At 36.9% G+C, this 6,000-nt stretch overlaps 1 pseudogene; it reads left to right on the plus strand.

Annotated features, from left to right (window-relative positions):
- The first annotated feature begins 2,426 nt into the window (after positions 1-2,426).
- LOC107637142 (protein FAR1-RELATED SEQUENCE 5-like) lies at positions 2,427-4,675 on the plus strand (annotated as a pseudogene).
- The last annotated feature ends 1,325 nt before the right edge of the window (positions 4,676-6,000 follow it).

Genomic DNA, 6,000 nt, shown 5'->3' on the forward strand with positions numbered 1-6,000 from the left:
ATATCTTTAAACCAAAATTTATTGATTGAAATAAATTAATTTATCATAGTTATTTAAAAAACTTAAAAAACATGTTTTGTTACTATAATTATTGCATAGTCCAGTCACCAAAAAATAATTATTGAATAGTCCAAATGTTATGGGATCGTGGATTGTGGAATCCTTTGCCCCCTTAGTTAAATACAGTGATGATACCTCAAACTTGTTTGACTTCCCATTATATCTGTGTTGATTGAATTTTAGCTGTTAGTTGAAAAGAGGCATGGGTTTTATTAGGTACTTGTTGCTGGTATTTAATGATATTGGAGAGGGAACCTAATCCTTCCTTCTTGTGCTGTTATTTCTTTTCCCTTCGCTTATTTTCTTTGCAGTGGGTGCAGATAGAGGTAGAAGTATTTGTAGGGAGGGTTGTGCATGTTTGAGGATTTCATTATTCTTTTTAACTTTTTAATACACAATCTTGTAATATGTCTTTTATTGTAAAAGCATGAGCAGATCCATTTGTATATATATTAGTTATGCTTCTGAATTTTGATAGCTCAACATTTACAGTGGAATTTATTAATTCTGCAACTTGTACTTTTCTCCGTTGTGTGAGAGTACCATGGAAGTTTTGCTACTTTCATGTTTGGTACTTTTCCCCTGTAAGCTACCATTATGAATTGGAAAGGCTTTCTCATTTTTTCTCGTGCACTTGTTACTTTGCTTTTTAGAGATTAGGAACCAGAGAAGGTGAATCATAGATAAATGAGTATGATTCTCTCATTCATGACCGAAATGGAAGGTGGTTATTTAAATAACAGACTTCTAATTAACTTGCCACAGTCTAACGAGTTACCAACGGACATAATTTTCTGAATTTGTAGAAGTTCCTCCAAGCTCTATGCGAAATTTGTTACAAGACGAACTTCAACAAATGTGCCTGTAACAAATTTCGCCTAGGCCCTAATCAATTCGATTTATATGTAAATTAATTTGATTCGATTTATATAAAAATATTCAACACATAATCAATTCTAATTTAGAACGGTTGCGTAATTTTAAAATCTATTATTTTATTAGCATATGGCTAAATTACCCTGAATTAATGCAGATGCCTGCTATAAAAGAAGCACTTGCATTGAGAGCTTAAAAAGAGCACGCGCAATGGGAGGCAAGCACTTCTTGCTATTCTCATTGGTTGAGAATAATTCATTTAGATAGGTGAGAGACACAAAATTTAAATTCCGTAGGGATTAGGTGATTTCTTTCAAACTCATAGCAATTTTACGGGTAAGTTACTCTTGTAGATGTGTTATCATCTCAACTATTGATTAAAAAAATTTTCAACCTCTCATTAATGCATTCATTGGTTATAGCAAAAGCCTTTAATGAACATATACCATAATAAATACTACATTAATTATTGTATACACATATTGTATAGTGTATTGGGGAACATTTGCAATTATAATTTATACTATCTAACTTGTTTTTCATTTTAAAAAGTACCCTCCATCTCTTCCTGAAATTCAACATGTATCTCTCAGAACTTGAAAAACACATAGCCTCCAGCAGTGAAATTTCTTATCCTAGTATCCACTACCCAACTCTGTTTGGTTTTTTCGCTTTCGTTATGTGTTACACCAGAGTAATCCACCCAGCGTCCATTTAGCAAGAATGATCTCCTTCGAGTAACAGGAGTCGAAACTGGTACTCTGGTTCCATCGGCTAGGCATCGACGTCAATTGAGGAGAAGGCGAATGCTAAACTGATGTGGTTCCAGTATTCAAAATTTGTAACTGAACTTCTGCTTGACCCGAAACTGTGGCTGCTGGAAGCTGGTTTACCAACATTTATTTTTCGGCTGCCTTCGAATTACGTGCGTCGGATTAGGTAAGGTCATCTCCCTTTGAGAGTGCATTTTTTATCCGTTTAAGCTCAACCTTTGGTTGTCATCAAGGTATGTCCGATTAGCTTTTTTTTATCCAGATTAGTTTAATTTGGATGATAGTTTATGCGTTTAAACGGTTCTCTGTTTAGAGTGTTGGGTTGCTATTTTGGAATTTGGAAATTAAGTAACATTCTCCAGTTCTATGCTGTGGCTAGGTTTGGGGAATTGAAATTAAAACCTTATACTGGGGTCGAAAATAATTGGGTTAGTTTAATTGGTTTTGGTTCATTTAATTTTACATGCAGCTTAGTTTAGCTTCCCGTAGTTGCTGCCATTAGCTCTGTTTATTGACATTTTTGGGTAAAATTATGACAGTGGTTAAATTATGTCCATAAACGAGGATGATGTGAAGAATGATTCTGATAATGATTTGGGTGATGATTTCGATTATCAACCGAATGCAGAAGATGCTGCTGAAGACGACGATGTGGATTCGCTGGATTCTACTAGCAAGAGTGAAGAAGTTTGCGGTGTAAAAAGAATAGCAGATTTAATGGTGGAGGATATTTAGAACCTGGAGTTTAGGACAGAGGATGAGGCCTGCCAATTTTATAACGCTTATTCTTGTTGGCATGGATTTGTAATGAGGAAGAACGACATGGTTAGGGATAATCAAGGTACAATCATTAGTAGGCAACTTGTTTGCAACAAAGAGGGTTGGAGGAATATGAGGTATCTTGATCTGGATGATAGATCAAGGGAGGCAAGGTCACTAACGCGAACCAAGTGTCCAGCTCAGCTTAGGGTAAAGCTTGACTACGGCTGCGGTAGATGGAAGGTATCATATTTTGTGGAATCTCACAACCACGATCTGACGCCACCCCAATTTGCGCATCTGGTTCTGGCCAATCGTCGTCTCACTGTCACTGATAAAGTCCAAGTGGAAAATCTTCATAATTTTGGTGTCAAGACCTGCCATATTATGGGGTATATTGCGTTCCAGAAGGGTGGATATCGTCATGCTGGCTTCACACGCAAAGATTTGTACAACTACATTGATTGTTATCATCGGTCAAAGGTTAAAAACGGAGATGCCAATGCGGCAATAAACTATTTGATTGGCAAGTCAAACAACGATCCGTTGTTTTTTGGAAAGTATACGTTCACTAGTGACGAAAGGCTCGAGCATATTTTTTGGGCAGATGGGCAGTCATTTATCGACTATCACTGCTTTGGAGATATTGTTGCCTTTGATTCAACCTCCAAGAAGAATAAATACAACAAGCCTTTGGTCATTTTCTCCGGATGCAATCATCACGGGCAGACTGTTATCTTCGGCTCCGACCTACTATCCGACAAAACCACAGAGACGTATAAGTGGTTGTTGGAAACCATTGTTGAAGCGATGGGTGGGAAAAGTCCTAAAGCAGTAATAACTGACGGAGACCTTGCCATGCGAGATGCAGTCAAGAATGTTCTTCCTGATGCGGCCCATCGGTTATGCGGATGGCATCCGCAGAGAAATGCATGTGAAAATATAAAGAATTCTAATCTTCTGCACGATTTTAAGGGTCTTATATACGACAACAACGACCACAGAGACTTCGATCGGAGATGGGCAGCCATTTTGGATAAGCACAACCTTGTTGGGAGTACCTGGATGGAAAAGACGTACGAAACTCATTCGATGTGGTCTCATTGTTTCCTCTGGGATAAGTTTTTTGGTTACATAAGGACGACATCACAGTGAAAAGGTATAAATTCTCTCATCAGATTTTATGTTAATCGCAAGAACACCCTCATTGACTTCATGCATAACCTGGATAGGGCCTTAAAGGAGTATTAAAAAAACAACGAATTAATCGCTGACTTTAAGTCTCAGTGCTCAGAGCCAGTGATGATTACCTCATTGGAGGTATATGAAAGATCTGCATCATGTTATTTCACTCGAAACATTTTTAAGGAAATTCGTAATGAGATTCAGAGGGCAGGGGTTTTGAATATCAAGGTACTAAGCACAACCTTGGACAAGGTCGAGTTCAGTGTGATTGCTCTCGAAGACCCGGCCAAAGATCGACGGATGGAAGTCGATAGAGGTAAGAATCTATTCTCATGCTCGTGCAAGCTGTTTGAATCTCGTGGTATTCCCTGTAGTCATGTCTTCTGTGCCATGAAGTTCGAAAACATACTTGAGTTTCCAGATTCGTTGATCTACAAAAGGTGGACAAAGAATGCAAAGAACGAATTTATTAGCACAGAAATTCCTGTGAATGATGACGTCGAAAGGGTCTTAAAGTTTCGAGTTGGTGCATTAGCATCGAATTGCAACAAGCTGTGTGATATTGCTTGCAAGGATCTTGCATACTTTGATGAAGTCCAATCTGAACTTGTCAACTTAATTATCCACCTGCAGTCACGCAAACAAGGCAACTCAACGCCTATGTTAACATGGAAGGCATCAACGATCCCTTTGTTGTGAAAAGCAAAGGAGCCCCTTCCAAGAGGTCTTCTTGGAGGAAGAAGAGAGCATGCTCTAATTGCCACAAGTACAGTCATTACTACAAGCGCTGTCCAGAACTGATGCAGCATAGTGTGGAAGGTAACCCTCGTGATCGATCAGACGGCAATGCATCAGCCAGGGACTCAGGTTTTAGTCCAAAAAGGTTTGCTAATTCTTCGAGGTCGTTCTCAGTTAAGTCCGAACACCACTCAGGACCTAAGACCAAGGTACGATTTATTTATTCTAACTACGCTCATGCTGTGAAAATCTTCTTCGGTGGGTATCCCTTTAAAAACCATTAAACTATGTTAATGTTCCTATATTTGCGCAGCCTTTTAAAAATGGTGGAACAAGGAAGTTTACAGTGACGGGTATGAGGAACCAGAAGGGTAAAGACAACACTTTTGATGAGGTAATTTTTGTGAATGTAAACCTTTAATGTTCATGATATGAACTGGGTAAATTAATGAAGATCTCCTTCTTGTTGTTTAAAAAATATATATATATAAAACAGCGGAGCCTCCATGAAAGCAGTAAATCTATTGACATCGCGTCTATTAACATCGATTTTTTACTGCTTTCATGTTTGGTACTTTTCCTCTGTAAGCTACCACGATGTTAGAGTTAGCGGAATCCATTTTAAATTGGAAAGGCTTTCTCATTTACAGTGTTATTTCATGTGAATTAATCACTTTGCTTAGAGAAGTTGACTCATGGAGAAATGAGTATGATTTTCTCATTCATTACCGAGTATATTTTTTTTTTGGTTCTCCACGACTTCACCATATCTCCCAACTCGATAGGTTAAGGACTAATTTGCTGCGAATCTGAGCTTCATTTAAGGGTCTGTCGCTGGCCAATAAGTTGCTACATGCACAAAGTAAAATTCAAACCTCCGACATTTACTTAAACGAATGAGTGAGTTAATCACTCGACCAACCCAAGTTGATTTTATTACCGAGTATATACACGGCACTTACCGCATAACAGATTTCTAAAATAACAGACGTATAATTAACTTGCCACCATTAATTATCTTCTACTCGGTGATTGCAAGATCCTTTCACGACCTTCGAGTCATTAGTTTTTAGTGAATAAAGAAGTGTAAAACAAATCATGTCTTGCTAAGAAAAAAGAAAAAGTATAGGGAGTCAATAAAATATTTGTACAATGAGTATAATAAAAGTTTAAGGAGTATTAGAGATATAATCATTAGTATTATTTTTTTTTAAATTCAATTTTTAGTGAATCTTAAAATCAGCTTAAGTTTTTAGGATGAGTGGTTTCATGACCTGAGATGTTTATTATAGTTATTCTAAATAGTATGAACAATGTTCATTTTTTAACTCAATAATCCATTGTACATATTGTACACATTGTATAAATATTCTATTAACTTTCTATAAGGACTAAAAAAAACAAAGGGGTCTATATATCTGTTGACCAACCAAATTAATTTCCACACGCTTTCTGTTGGCAATGGTGAAGGCACTTTCTATACGAAATTTCCTTTGCTTCTTTTCAGTTTTCACAACTTGAATTGTGGAAACAAGAAAAAAAAAACTTTTTGGTATATTCGGTATTATATTAAGTCAATTCTAAGTGTTTTTTATTTGGTGTTTAATTT

Source organism: Arachis ipaensis, chromosome B4 (assembly GCF_059453495.1).
Source record: "Arachis ipaensis isolate K30076 ecotype BB chromosome B4, ASM5945349v1, whole genome shotgun sequence".
In the NCBI taxonomy this organism is placed as follows: Eukaryota; Viridiplantae; Streptophyta; class Magnoliopsida; order Fabales; family Fabaceae; genus Arachis; species Arachis ipaensis.